Here is a 15,753-nt window from a genome sequence, read left to right as displayed (position 1 = left end):
TGGTAAAGATAAAGGAATCATCCCCACCAAATAATATTCTTATTGTATTTTATTAAAATTTCGAGTTTTTATAGTTAATAGCAATTTTTACATTTTTCACAACGAGTATACACGTCAACACACGCTTAACAGGTTTGGGAAACCTTTGCCCCTAGAAAATTTTTAAAATTTAACGCTTTTCCTGAGAGGGCAGAGAGAATGAGGTTTGAGGACTAATAAAGAAAATTGAATATTAACTGAAACCGTAAGAGTTTCAAGAATAGTAGTACCAGGAAGTCGTGTGAGTCTTCAACACCAGAATTTTTCTGTCTCAGGGGACATCAAAAATGCATATTTCCGGTGGGAAAAAAAAACACGAGATCAAAAATCTAATAAGATCACTACACAATAATATTTCTTTACTCAGTAGTAGTATTATGAAAGAATAAAGATAACACGTAACTGAATATCCTGCAAAATTATAATCAGTGGCCCCGCCCGCCCCCCCCCCCCGGGGGGGGCCACTGAAGTATTTATAATAAGTTAATATAATCATAATAAAGTGTATTTTTTCAACTTTCAGGAGATAAAATGAGAGAGGACGAGAGAAAAAAAACCGAGAGATTGAGAAACGCCTGGAAACAGCCAGAGTTTTTCCACGATTAGAGGTAACGTCAGGAAATCATAATTTTCTTTTATTACATTTTTCTCTTCTTTTTATGTATATAGATATAAAACGATTTCCCAGAAAAAGCAATTATTGAAAGAAAAATACACAAGATTTTTCATTTTATTCAACCGAGAAGAACAAAAAACTTTTCCGTTTAAATTTTTTTTACTGTTAAATATTAGGGATAATCCCAGGTTATGGATTTATGGTGTAACATCTTGTTTCCAGTCTCTGGAGAAATCTTTGCGATAATGTTAAATTTTCAACTCTTTTATTTTTTAAAGTTCCCTGAGTTCGCATTAAGGTCCAGTGTGCCGCAGTGTTTGCGAGTAATTTAATGTTCAACTTCCGTTAACCAGCAATAAAACAGAAAAAAGAAATAGTTGATAATTAAATTCTACGGTACCCTTCAGCTCCTTGTCCAGTGATGGACTGTGTAGTCTGAAACGAGAGAACACTGTCCGGAAGCTGGCTGTGCACTAAAAAAAAAAAAGCTTCGGGCGCCAATGTTGACGAGTGTTATTTCAAATCAGTACCGTTTTGAAATAAAAGAAAAACAAAGTGCCCTTTTCTTGGCAATTTTATTTTTAAATGAAAAGCCTATGCCTGAAGACACTTTTCTACACAATTGCCACCAATATTGCGGCACTTATCGTATCCTACAAAACCAACTTTTTGAATCCCATCCTCATTGATGGGTGCCGCCTGATTTTACAACCACTCTGCAACATGGTCGATTTGTACTCTTCACCGTTGTCGTGGCGCTGTCCACCCAGTTGCATCTTCAAATGCAGAAACAGGTGATAGCCACTCTCTTTCAACAAATCTTTCTGGATCAAAATCTTCAGTAATGACTTAAGGCTTCCCACCCCACAATTCGTTCCACATCATCGTGCGGCCATCTTTAAAAAGCTCTGACCGATTTCCATATCATTTCATTGCTCAATAATGTTCTCTCCATTGCACGATGAATTTCAAACCAGATTTCACTAAGAAAACGAATCACAGCGCGTCATTTCTCAGTCGGCAGGATTCTCTGAATCGCCGGAGGCATTTTAACGTAAACACGGTCATTTGTTTCCGTTTAAAGCGTCTGCTTTCTTCCTGACAGATGTAGGTACACAGTACAGGTAGTCCTCGACTTACGACGTTGATCCATTCCCTACGCGGCGTCGTAAACCGGTTTTTCGACGTAAGTTGGAACATACATATACAGTACAGTACAGTACAGTACTGTATTACCATAATAACAGTACAGTACTGTAAGCACTTAGCCTAACCTAACACAGTACGCTACATAATTATCAAAAAAACACATAAAATACTGTACAGTATCTTTAATAATGAAATGAAACAGTAATAAAAAACAGTAGTGTACTGTAATAAAAATTTCATACTGCTGTACAGTACTGCACACCAAAACACGTACAGTAGTTCGCGGGCTTTTTATTATACTGTACAGTACTGCACACCAAAACACGTACAGTAAATCGCGGGCTTTTCATAGTACTGTGCAGTACTGCACACCAAAACACGTACAGTAAATCGCGGGCTTTTCATAGTACTGTGCAGTACTGCACACCAAAACACGTACAGTAAATCGCGGGCTTTTCATAGTACTGTACAGTACTGCACACCAAAACACGTTCAGTAAATCACGGGCTTTACATAGTACTATACAGTACTGCACACCAAAACACGTACAGTAGTTGGCGGGTTTTTCATAGTACATACTGTACAGTACTGTAAAACGTCGTAACTCGAGACCGTCGTAACCCGAGGACTACCTGTGTATATCGAGAATTAGTCATAGTCGCAATATATTCCCGGTTTACAACGAGAAAATAAAGCACTCTTTTACATAAAAACTAAATAAAATATATGTAAGAGAAGAAGTGGAAATACATAAAGAAAGGAAATAAACGTACTTAAATAAATAAAGCCGAAATAATATATATATTTAGTGGTGGTATAGGAGGATGAGGGAACAGAGATATTGAATTAGAGTAAAGGAGTTAAGTGTATTTGGCGGTCTAAGCTATTCATAGAGAAGTGAAATCTGATGTGGAAGGCGGTGGTTGGATGTGGCGGCCGCCTACAGTAGCTACAGTAGCTATCCTAGTGGAGGCGGCAAGGTGGTTGTAGTAGTAGGGGGAACAGATTGCACAGCCCAGTCTGGTGGGAAGATATTCCAGTTGATACAGCTGTTCGGCATTCTGCGGCCGAGCCGGCTAGTCCCCCACCCCCAATCCAGCATCACCGACCGGGCGGGCCCTGGCATCGTCTTTGTTTTTCTTCGTGATTAAAATTAGGCAACCAAGAGATCCCTTCCTAAACCCTCCTCACTCTCCCTAAACTCTGCCAGCTTTAGTCTATTACACCAGGGATATCCTGCCGATTCTCCCAGTAAATTCCCCATTTTGTTAGCGTGAATGTATATACGAGTATATACTGATTCGGATCAATAGGAATTTAGAAATACGCCGAGTCACTGGTCCCGGCTTTCTAGCCGTGTAATTCGTATTCAAGACTTTTTCAATATAACGACCCCGTTTATCGCTGCGAATGCTGTTGTCAAAATGTTGAGAGAATAGAGTTTTCCTTTTTCATCTTTTAGTTAATAAATATTTCCTAAATTCTCTGGTGCAAGTGTGAAACCAAATTTAGCGAAAATTCTCTCACGATTTTGTCTCAATACTATTCTAAATGTTCTTACTCATATCTTTGATTTCCTCTGTCGTAATACGCTTGTCTATTGTATATCCTTCCGTTTTCGCATTATCATCCGTCATCAGAGGTAGATTAAACAATGTGGTATAGAGATTTCCGTTTATTTTTAAAGTAGATTGTCTTAAAATAAGGAAGTCAAAGGTTACAAATTGCACTTAGAAAAAAAAAATTCTGAACTCTCTGAAATATTTGAGAAAATGTTAGGAAATATTTTAAACAAGTACTATTTTTATAGACAAAAATTCATATGTACTTACTCCAAATTACAATTTCACACACAACTACACTGTTGAAAAAGAAAAGAATGTGAATAAACCTTAACCTTTTTTTTTAAGTGCAATTTGTAACCTTTGACTTCTTTATTTTAAGACAATCTACTTTAAAAATTTGTCTACTGGTCCATCTAAAAGAGTTTTCAATGAATTAAACAACTTGGATCACTGCTGAGTGCTCGTGAATACGTTTTTTTGCAAAACAAACGTAATTTCTCATAAAGAAGTAGTGCTGCACGAGACCGAGACGAGGCGAGACTTTATGCAATCTCGATCTCGGTCTCGGTCTCGGTTTTTTGAATTTTTGTTTAAGTATTAAAAGCGGTTTGCTATTAATAATCTTTTAAAAAAATGTTATTATTTTCTAATAATTATTTTAATTTATATATTGGTAATGAAAATGTGTGTAAAAGAAGACAACTACTTACACTTCAATGCATCATATATTACTATTACTGTTATATATCTTTGTATAATTTCAAACAAATGTTAAAAACGCGCCAAATGAAAGACCCAAATAACATATCTGCTTCCTATAACAAGTCGATTCGTGAAATAAAAAATACACCCAACAAACTTCCCACTCCATTAGTTATGGCTGTTGGTGAAGATAAAGAATCTGATGAATCACCTTTTGACGATGTCGACGACTGCATCAATATTTTTGCACCATTTGCTCAAAAATCAGCAAATATCACCGAAGCATGGAAGACAGAAATAATTAATTACACCAAATTAGACCAAGCACCAGTAGACGTTGACATTTTAGAATGGTGGAAAACACTTGAGAATTCCTTCAAAAATTTGTCTAGAATGGCGAAAGATATTTTTAGTATCTGTGCAACTTCAGTGCCATCGGAAAGATTATTTTCGCAAGCTGCGATGATAATGACCAATAGAAGATCTTCTCTAACTTCAGACTCAGTAAAAGCTCTTTTATGTATCAATGCTTGGGCAAAGTGTATCATAAAAACGAAAATTTGTGGCAATATTTTTTAGGTGCATAGATAGTCTTTTTTTTCAAATTCACTAATTCCAAAATTCTAAAATATAATTCAAATAATATCAAAGTTCAAAGTATTAGATTATTAATAGTGAAATTTATGAAATTGAATGAATGAATGATATGAATAGTGAAATTTAGGGAATTTATGTAAAAATTATGTAATTCGAAGGGGGCCGCCGTGGCAGCCGAGCGGTGCGAGACCTGCGAAGCTAATATGTATTGTGGTACTGGGTTTGATTCCCGGTCTTAGGCCTTGCATTTTATTTCATGGTTAATACGAGAAATTTATAGTAAAATATGTTTGCTAGTCGCCTCCGTCCGCGACACCTAATTGGTAGTTGGACGTAAAGCCCCGCCTGAAAAAATGGGCGATTACTTTACTTTGCTTACTTTACTTGTGTAATTCGAAGTCAAATAGATGTAGTAATATTGAACATATATAATAAAATCGCATCTTTTAATAATTAATTCAATACCCGTAATAATTATTTATTAATAAAGAACACAATTTTATAATTTTGTAGCTAAAAATTAATATTTGAAAAACCGAGACGAGACCGAGATTTCTCGACGAGATATATATCATGTACCGAGACCGAGACTGAGATTTGTCTCGTTTCTCGTGCAGCACTATAAAGGAGATAAAAGGAATCCTGGAAAATGATATACCGGTTTAGAAAGCCCATTTAGGCAAGGAAACTTTTACATAAAAAGTGCCAGCACCTAGGGTCTGATAATGGTCAGACGTAAGGGCCTGATGAGTTTTCTTAAAAAATTTCGATTACCTTTATTTTTCCAGCATCCAGGAGGAAGATTGAGGCTGTTTGGAGAATAACTTATGCTTCGAAATGGTGTCAATTTTTCAGAAAATTTATCTGTCTTTCTAATCGTGTCATCAGAATCGAATTCGGACTAAAAATTTCTGAGTAATAACATTTTTATTGCAAAAAAAAGTAACGATTTTAGAAAATATATTTAAAGTGTCGTCACTCAAGAACAGTGGAAAATATGAAATTGGCCAATACGTCATTGAATTCCACTTTAGATGTACTACACACAGTAGGCCTATGGACAATACTTACTGGTTCACCCTGTATATCGCGAGTTTAGGAGAACTTATTATTTATTTATTCAGTCTTTATTTATTAAAATAATAATAAAAATAAAATACATTCCTGGGGTTCAAAATAATTATAAAGACATCTGCCATGGTCAATGACCGTCGGCGGAGTGGTTAATACAATTTTCTTTTTTTTTTCTTTTTATTATTATTATTAAAGAAACCAGAGAGTTAAACAAAAATTTGGTAAATAAAAGTTTTCAAAAAATCATTTGCGAATAATTAATAATAAAAGTTTCCAACTAGCAATAATCGCACCTCAGGAGACCTTCATTGGTTACGATATTGCCACTGCGCAAGATGCCCCGGATAAATTTTTGCTTTATATTTTAAAAATGTATAATAGTATATATGAAACCGGAAATGCCCCAAATTGTTTCAAGCAGTCTATAATTTTTCCATTGCACAAGAAAGGGGATATTAATCTTCCAGAAAACTATAGAGGAATTTCCTTTGAAAACACAATAGGTAAAATTTATACTGGACTGTTATTACACAGGATATCCAACTGGATTGCCGATTGTAATATACTTAGAGAATTCCAAGCAGGATTTCGTAAGGAATATTCTACAATAGATAACTTATATAATTTAATATCATTAATAAAAATGAAATTAAGCGTGAAAAGAGGTAAGATATACGCCTTTTTCGTGGATTTGTCCGCTGCCTTTGACCGAATAGATCGATATGCTCTTATATATAAATTGTATCAACAAGGGCTTTCTACAAAGTGTGTTCGAGCTATTAAAGATTTGCTGACTGATACTGATTGCTCTGTATGGTGTAAAGAAGGCATTACCCAAGCATTTAGAACAAACATAGGCGTTAAGCAGGGATGCCTTTTAAGCCCATTGTTGTATTCTTTATTCATCAATGATCTAGAGGAGGCTATTGAATGCGGAGGTATCAGGGTGGGCGATGCGAAAATAAAATTGTTGGCGTATGCGGACGATCTGGTCCTTTTGGCAACCGATCCCAAAAGTTTACAAATTATGATTAACGCGTTCTTCGAGTATTGCAATGCTTGGAATCTGAAAATTAACCTAACAAAGTCACAAATATTAGTTTTTCGAAATGGGGGAAGGCCCTCGAAAAATGAGAAATGGAAATTAGGTAGCGAACTAATACAGGTTACTAATAGGTACAAATACTTGGGAATAATACTAACACCTACACTCTCGTTTAAACCCCACCTTCATGATAAACTTCACAAATCAAAAATAGCACTAAATTCAGTGTGGAATTATTTTATGAAAAACCGAGATATACCATTTTCTGCTAAGAGAAATGTATTTAATACAGTTTCTAGGACAGTAATGTGCTATGGTGCACAGGTGTGGGGAGGAAATATGTTTGAAGAGGCGGAGAAGCTGCAAAGATTCTTTTTAAAAAAATGTTTTAATCTTCCGCGGTCCACCCCGACATATCTGCTGTATCTGGAAACAAACTCGACACATCTCTTCATCTACACGCTCAGACTGCACTTAAATTACATAGTTAAAATTACACAACTTCCTGCTAATAGATACCCTCTCTTAATGACAAAAGAATTAATAGCAAAAAATCTATTTTGGTATTCTGATTTAGAAAAACTCATAAATAAATTTAATATAACTGCGGATATTTCTTTTGAGAATATGAGCAATTGGAAATCTGAATTTGATAAAATACGTAACCGTTTGGAAACAATATTTCATGCAGAATTCATTGAAAGGGCACAGAGATCAATTTCAAACATGATGTACAGAGAGCTGAACTTTGAGCATAAGTGTATTAGCTATGTGTACGACAATAACATGAGCGATAGTGTTTGGATCATGAAGGCCAGAAGTGGCCTGTTGAACTTAAACTTTAAAATCTATCAACATAGCGAACATAGCTCACTCTGTAACTTATGTAACTTGTCTCAAACGGAAGACTCTTTCCACTTCATAGCTGTCTGTCCCAGATTAAAAGAAATAAGATTAAAATGTTTAAAGCAGGAGATATTGCAGAAAGATGTGTTAATAAAATACTTAAATGGAGAGTGCGGCTGGAATTCAATTGTCAATTTCTGTAAGATTGCCTCAAGATTACGTCAAAATGTAAACTCTACGTATAATTTGAGATGATTATTTCTCTATATTACTATTATCTATTTTAGCTATTTATTTGTTTTTATTTCTTTTCTTTTTTGTCTTTTCTTCTCATTTAAGTATCTTTTATTATTTAATTAAATTATTTTTTGCTTTATTTTGTTTTTATTTTTTGCATAAGTTTACAATTTATTTTGCTTTTGCTTATTTGGAGAAGTTTTTCTTTTATTTTCCCGTTTGTATTGTTTTTGTGTAAATTTTCCATCTCATTTCTTTTGTATTTTGTACTTTTTATTTGGTTTTTGTATTTTACTAGTAATGTACCAAATCTGTTTAATTTAATGTATGAGATGACCGACTCCCCCGATGGTCGATGGCCAGGAGGCAGTCTTGAATAAAGACTATTATTATTATTATTATTAATTAATAATAACCTTTTTCAGAAAGTAATGGATTACCCTATAAATCTAACATTTATTTCTATTATGTAATTTAACCAATACTAGAACCGTATAGTAATCGCCTATTTTTTTCAGGCGGGGCTTAACGTCCAACTACCAATTAGGTGTCGCGGACGGAGGCGACTAGCAAACATACTTTACTGTACATTTCTTTTGTTAAACATTAAATAAAATCCAAGGCCTAAGACCGGGAATCGAACCCAGTACCACAATACATATTAGCTTCGCAGGTCTAAACTATATACTAAACTATACTAGAACCGTATATACTTATTGCTTTACAATATTGTGCTAACCGAGGCCAATCAGAACCATTTAATATTTCTAATATTTCCACATTTGTTATAGAAATATTCCTAAAATATTTTAGTCTGACCTCACTCAGTCATATATATTGGTAGTTTGTTCTAGGAGAAATTGATAATGTATATTTTTCCGGTAAATAAAATTAGAAACAGGAAAATCTGCATGATTACCATATATCCTCTTATTTATGATAAGCGGAAGTAAGAGATAGTAACTAATGAAATAACTGCAGGAAGAAAGTCTTTTTGTATAAAGAAGATAAAAGTATAGCGGAAACCCTTTATATCAAGACCAGCCATATAGATCGTTAAACTTTGTTAATTAATAAAAAAAAAGAAGGTATACAGGTACAAAAAGAACCTTCCTCATTCTAAATTTATGAAGAAGTATAATTGAACAAAAGATAAAGTTAATACTAAAACCCTCTTTCAGCCTTGTTCAACTTTTGTTTTATTAAAATTATGAACAAGTAAAAAAAAAAAAAAGATGGCTGTTGTAAAAAAAAGAGCTCCGGTTTCTGGGGGGGGGGGGGGGGGAGAGGCAGGCGGAAAACAAAAGTTTGAAAATAAAATTCCCAGTAATTAATTAATTCTAGTGAAAAAGTTTGGAGAACAAAAGAGAGAGTTACCTACCTAACTGTTATAAAGATGGCCGGCACTGTGGGAGGTACGACGGGCGGGTAAAGGACCAGATCACTGCCAGTAAAATATCCTTAATTAATTATAATTGCAAAAAGGAAGACGAAACTAAAAATAAAATACCAAAAAAAAAAAAAAGAAAGAAAAGAACAAGAAAGACGGGAACAAAGAAGTGGAAGTGTTCGAACAAAAAAAAAAAAACAAAAACCTGGAAGAGTAGGGGAAGGAAGTTGCGAGGGGCAGGTGGTGGGGAGATTTTAATGAAAGTTAAATTTCATTATCAGGTTGGCTTTGGCAAAGGGGCTGTTTCTCTTAGGGACCTTAGGCGAGCTGGCAGGAGGGGGCCCCACTAAAATTTTAATGTACTTTTCGGGTTTAGATTTAATGTTTACTGTATGCTGTCTTCATCAGCATCCAGTTTCCGGTGTATCTCTTTGCCAAACACGGAAATAGCCACTGGCCACGGTAGTCTTCACACTGGACCACTGGCTAAGTCATTTTTGACTTAGTGTTTGACAATATTGAAAGTTCAAGAGAGTTTTTTTTGATCGATATCTTTGATTTTCTATATCGGAGCACGCGTGTTTTTCTGTATCTCTCAGTGGACCTTCATCCATTATCAGTGGTCGACTAATCCAGTTTAGTGAAGGTAGTGATTTCAATTTCACTTATGATTTCCATCTTGCAGTACTCTTGCTGATATTTGTGTCCTTTAAAATATTAATGAATCATAACTGTAATGGTGATGAAGGTATTATACAGAGTGTATACGGAGGAGTGGTCGAAACTTCGGGAGGTGATTCTGCAGCTCAAATGCAACAAAAAATATTCTCTTCACTTTGGCCCGATTCTCAATAGTGTCCAAGATATTTGCATTTCTAACTTTTTCGACCATACTCGCGTTTTTCACCATAAAAACGGCCGTAACTTTTCTATCCTTTATCCTACAACAAATCGGCTTATTCCAAACGAAAGAGCATTAAATTTCCTATAAATTTGCTTGGTATAGAGCCTCAAAACGATTCTTATAACAATGAAATTTTTACTTTAATGTTTTAGACAATCACCTCCCGAAGTTTCGACCACTCCTCCGTATACACCCTGTATTCTTCTCTGAAGAAGGTAATATACGTATTTACCGAAACGTTGGTATAAAGACAGAAATTTATTTAAGAATTTACTGACCCCTCCTCCAGTATTCCCCAAAATAAATATTATTAATGATTTAAGGCGCGTCAACATCTAAGCTTATTGGCGCCCGGAGCTTTTTTATCAGTGCACTACCGGCCTCCGGACAGTGTTCTCTGTCCAATACCGTGAGCTGTAAGAAGCTCCTAGGAAGAGAAAATCTAAGGGTCAGCAGCTGGATTCGAACCCGGGACCTCCGCGTGGGAGTCCAGTACGCTGACCGCATAGCTAATCCCTTCCCTTTATTATTATTATTATTACAGACGCTGTCGACTACTTAAAAGACTCTTAGACGAAAGATCAAAACTCTCTCTGGACAAGAGAAGACTATTTAGACTTCTATTTTAAAAACCCATCTAGATGTCTGGGAATAGAGCTGTGGGGTTCCAACCAAACGCACCATATTTTCTAAAGGATTCAAATATCTACAATCTAAAATACTTCGATCCATAGCAAATACTCCTTTTTATGTCTCCAACCTGAACCTTAACATTCCTTTTATCAAGCACAAGACGCCAAAACCGGATACAGAAAACTACACTTCAAAATCTTTCTTCTTCTACAACTCTTCCTGATAACCCGGACAAGAGGTCTTAAAAGACAGTGTGGCCTCGTGATCTCCTTCTTTCTAGTGAAGAGAGTGACTAATATCCCAATGTTTAGGATTTTTACCACTGGGAAAACTTCTCCACTCGTTTCTATCTACCATTTACTTCAATCATTGTTACTTATAGCGCCAACGCGTTGATTGTAGCAAAAATAAACGCAAAAAAAATTATTATTATTATTATTATTTAATAATTTAAAGGCGCGTCAACATCTAGGGTTGAGGTCCTCTCCTCTTTGCGTGCATTGCAATGAGGAGGAGGATTTCAAATATAATAATGATAAGTCCACGTTATGTAGTAGAAAGGAAACGAATGTTTGACGTCATATACAGGTATTTAGATGCACCATTTCGCTACGAAGACATAATATTCTCCACCAACATCTATGTGCTTAAATCTATAGCAGAGCTAGCAATGAAATATGAATGTATTTAAAAGTTATAGCCGACTAGAATGAATGGAAGAAAATGATTAGAGAAGGATTACGGTGATTTTAATTTAGGTTATGCTATAAGGATGGCAGGAATATAGAGTACTGATCCATCCATTAGTTGTAAATTTGTATGTAAATTAGTTGTATATAGTAGAGGGATGAATGTGTGAAGTGAATGTATTTATAAGTAAGAATGGAGAGTGAATGATATTCTAGTGATAATCACCTAGACGATGCTGGCTGTATGGCGAAAGCCAATGCCAAAAAAAAAGGCAAAAAAAAAATCTAGGGTTATTGGCGCCCGGAGCTTTATTCAGTGCACTGCCGGCCTTCGGACAGAGTTCTCTCGTTACAGACAACACTGTCCATCGCCAGACAGTGAGCTGTAAGAAGCTTCTAGGAAGAGAAGATCTAGGTCCCTTCCCTCGCCAAAGATATTATATTGTTATTATTATTATTATTATTATTATTATTACAGACGCTGTCGACTACTTAAAAGACTCTTAGACGAAAGATCAAAACTCTCTCTGGACAAGAGAAGACTATTTAGACTTCTATTTTAAAAACCCATCTAGATGTCTGGGAATAGAGCTGTGTGGTTCCAACCAAACGCACCATATTTTCTAAAGGATTCAAATCTCTACAATCTAAAATACTTCGATCCATAACAAATACTCCTTTTTATGTCTCCAACCTGAACCTTAACATTCCTTTTATCAAGCACAAGACGCCAAAACCGGATACAGAAAACTACACTTCAACCTACAATCTCATATAATATCCTCTAGTTCAAAATCTTTCTTCTTCTACAACTCTTCCTGATAACCCGGACAAGAGGTCTTAAAAGACAGTGTGGCCTCGTGATCTCCTTCTTTCTAGTGAAGAGAGTGACTAATAGCCCAATGTTTAGGATTTTTACCACTGGGAAAACTTCTCCACTCGTTTCTATCTACCATTTACTTCAATCATTGTTACTTATAGCGCCAACGCGCTGATTGTAGCAAAAATAAACGCAAAAAAATTATTATTATTATTATTTAATTATTTAAAGGCGCGTCAACATCTAGGGTTGAGGTCCTCTCCTCTTTGCTTGCATTGCAATGAGGAGGAGGATTTCAAATATATAATAATGATATGTCCACGTTATGTAGTAGAAAGGAAACGAATGTTTGACGACATATACAGGTATTTAGATGCACCATTTCGCTAGGAAGACATAATATTCTCCACCAACCTCTTTGTGCTTAAATCTGTAGAAGAGCTAGCAATGAAATAGAATGTGTTTAAAAGTTATAGAATGAATGGAAGAAAATGATTAGAGAAGGATTACGGTGATTTTAATTTAGGTTATGCTATAAGGATGGCAGGAATATAGAGTACTGATCCATCCATTAGTTGTAAATTTGTATGTAAATTAGTTGTATATAGTAGAGGGATGAATGTGTGAAGTGAATGTATTTATAAGTAAGAATGGAGAGTGAGTGATATTCTAGTGATAAGCAGCTAGACGATTCTGGCTGTATGGCGAAAGCCAATGCCAAAAAAAAGGCAAAAAAAAAATCTAGGGTTATTGGCGCCCGGAGCTTTATTCAGTGCACTGCCGGCCTTCGGACAGAGTTCTCTCGTTACAGACAACACTGTCCATCGCCAGACAGTGAGCTGTAAGAAGCTTCTAGGAAGAGAAGATCTAGGTCCCTTCCCTCGCCAAAGATATTATATTGTTATTATTATTATTATTATTATTATTAAACATGTGTGCTTCGACGAATAAAATCAAAGATGTTAACCAGCGGACCTTATATTATTGTATATTATTTTAAAATTAATTTCTTATAATTGTTAATTAAAAATGACCACTTTCCAAAAAAACAAACAAACTTTAAAACAAAAACGGTGACGTATAATGGCGCACACGTGAACAATAATATGAACATGGCAGTAAAACAGGTAGAAATTAAAAAACCACACCTGTCCAGGTTCGTCCAATTTTTTTTTATTTTTTGTTAACTGGGAGAAAAATGAGTTTAAAAAAAATAAAATAAAATGCATTTTCACATTTTGCCTTCCTCCCCACTCTTCTTCACTGGCCAAAATTTATGTGAGTGTAAAAATTTGTGAACGTGTTTGAACAGGTTTGTACAGGTTTTGTAACGGTTACGGAATAAATGTTTTTTGGTTTTTTTTGGGGGGGTGGGGACCATATTTACTGTTTAATAACCTCAGTAGATGGGGGGAAAGGAAGGTGGGGGGGACCCAATCGCAGCCAATTTAAAATCGTAACAGAGAACCAATTAAAAAAAAATAAAAAAATTTTGCGCTGTTTTGTGTTCTTGTTTTCGCTCCATGATTGTCACTAAAACATAACAACAACCTGTTAGCCTTTTTTTGTTTTTTTTTGGTATTTACCCTAAAGCTAGAAATGTATCCATGCAGACTCTGGCCAAAAGGGGTTTATGGGGGGACGCTTCATCAGTTTTTTTTTTCTCCCCCCCCTGTAGATCAAAATGCAATGATATCCGGTTTGGGTTTTTTGAAACGGGGGGGGTGTACGCTACGTGTTTTTTGTTGTTGTTTCTCTCTCTCTCTCTCTCTCTCTTTCCAGGAATATATTGTGCAATTTGTGCATATGTGGGTTGGGAATTGGTTTTAGTCATTGCTTTAGCGGTGTGTATCCGTGCGGTTTACTTTGACAAACATCCTTGTCCTGTCATCCAAGGTGGAGTGGAGCCTTCCTTCCTTCCTCCCTCTCTCTCGCTCCCACCAAATACTCACCGTTGCAGAGAGTGAGTGAGACAGCTGATCAGCCTCGTATAGGCGAGAAATTGATGGGAGGTTATGAGGAGGAGTTCCGGCCCCCACCCATAGTTCGTGCTGTATATGCACGTGCGTATGTATGTAGGGGAAGCCTACATATATAGTCCTTTACGTGCTTACTACATTGGCCGACTTTGATTGGTTCACTTAATTAAAGCACCCTACAAATACAGGATTAATTATAGATCATGCTTCCTGCACATACAGGCCCTCTCCTCTCACGCCCACCCACAGGAAAATGGTATTCCTCTATTCTAATTCAATTTTATAACACCTAAAACTCGTTAGTTCAAATTTTACTAAAAAATATAAAACCATTTTACTATAAAACAAAATAAAAACAACCCCCCACTACTATTCTCAAAGTTTAATTTACAAAATTTTCTTCAATCTTTACGATATTTTAATTATGTAAATTAATTAAACGCTTACAAAAACATTTTATTATTTGAGAAACTGCAAAATTATGTGCAGAAAATTATGCAAAAATCTGTGCGCATACGAGATGTGGCTATTAAATAACGAGACTGATGCTGCTACAGAAGAACTATGCATGCGCTAAATCCTAACCTGACCTGTCAGCTGTGCAGCGTAAAGCCTTCTCTTTAGATTGCAGCGTCTCACGTGTTTTTGTAGAGAAATCTGTCTGACCGGAACCGTCGTTTGTGTACTAGAGGTGTTAGTTTCCATTTTGCCGAAAACATGGATACTACACATGTAGTAGAGCAACGAATTGTCGTGAAATTTCACATCAAAACTTGATAAAACCGAACTACTGAAATTTTAACTTTTATTAAAAGAAGTTTATGGCGATGAATGTTTACCAGGTGCGCGAGTTTTTGAGTGGTTCAAGCGTTTAAAAGATGGCCCGAAAAGACATCGGAAATGATGACCACCCGGGTAGCTCTTCCACAATCCAAAACAGTTGAAAATATCGATTATAATTAATCAACATTACTACCGTAAGGTGCTCGCTTCAACTCCGTGAAAAAGTAAGAAAAAAAAACAACCCGATTTGTGGAAGAACAAGTCACGGGGTTCTCTCCATCAAAACAACGCGCCGGCTTACACTGCATTGTCTGTCAAGAGGACAAGTACAACATCCCAGCTTTTAGGCCATCCGCCTTATTCGCCTGACCTGGCCCCCATGTGACTTTTATTTGTTCCCCAAAAATCAAATCTGCATTAAAAGGAACACGATTTGCCAGTCCGTTGAAGCAGTGAAAGAAAAAGCGGCACGCGTCATACAGGAGCTCGAAGCAAAAGACTTCCAGCACTGTTTTGAACAATGGTAAATTCGCATGAAGCGTTGTTGGGATAGGGGAGGGGTGTATATTGAAGGGGACAGTAACTAAATATGTTTAAATTTAAAATAAAATGTTTTACAGCAATAGTCTCGTTATTTAATAGCCACACCTCGTATAATGCATATAGGAAGTTTACAGTAAAGCCT

At 35.9% G+C, this 15,753-nt stretch overlaps 1 protein-coding gene, 1 long non-coding RNA gene and 1 other non-coding gene across 3 annotated transcripts in view; 1 reads left to right on the top strand and 2 right to left on the bottom strand.

The window, feature by feature from the left end:
- LOC141448307 (uncharacterized) overlaps positions 1-15,753 on the top strand; it is a 92,916-nt gene that overhangs the window by 37,218 nt on the left and 39,945 nt on the right. Inside the window, exon 6 of the long non-coding RNA XR_012454947.1 lies at positions 563-647. This is a non-coding gene — a long non-coding RNA (uncharacterized lncRNA). The remainder of the gene's footprint in view (positions 1-562; positions 648-15,753) is intronic.
- Gsc (goosecoid homeobox) overlaps positions 1-15,753 on the bottom strand; it is a 70,864-nt gene that overhangs the window by 30,854 nt on the left and 24,257 nt on the right. The window lies entirely within an intron of this gene.
- LOC141448374 (U4 spliceosomal RNA) lies at positions 5,939-6,080 on the bottom strand. The gene has a single exon (XR_012454982.1). It is a non-coding gene; the product is annotated as a U4 spliceosomal RNA (small nuclear RNA).

This window comes from Rhodnius prolixus, unplaced genomic scaffold (assembly GCF_049639745.1).
Source record: "Rhodnius prolixus isolate KJV_2025 unplaced genomic scaffold, Rpr scaffold_19, whole genome shotgun sequence".
Taxonomy (NCBI): domain Eukaryota; kingdom Metazoa; phylum Arthropoda; class Insecta; order Hemiptera; family Reduviidae; genus Rhodnius; species Rhodnius prolixus.
The sequence above is the reverse complement of the archived record's forward strand: the minus strand, read 5'-3'. Positions and strand labels throughout refer to the sequence as shown.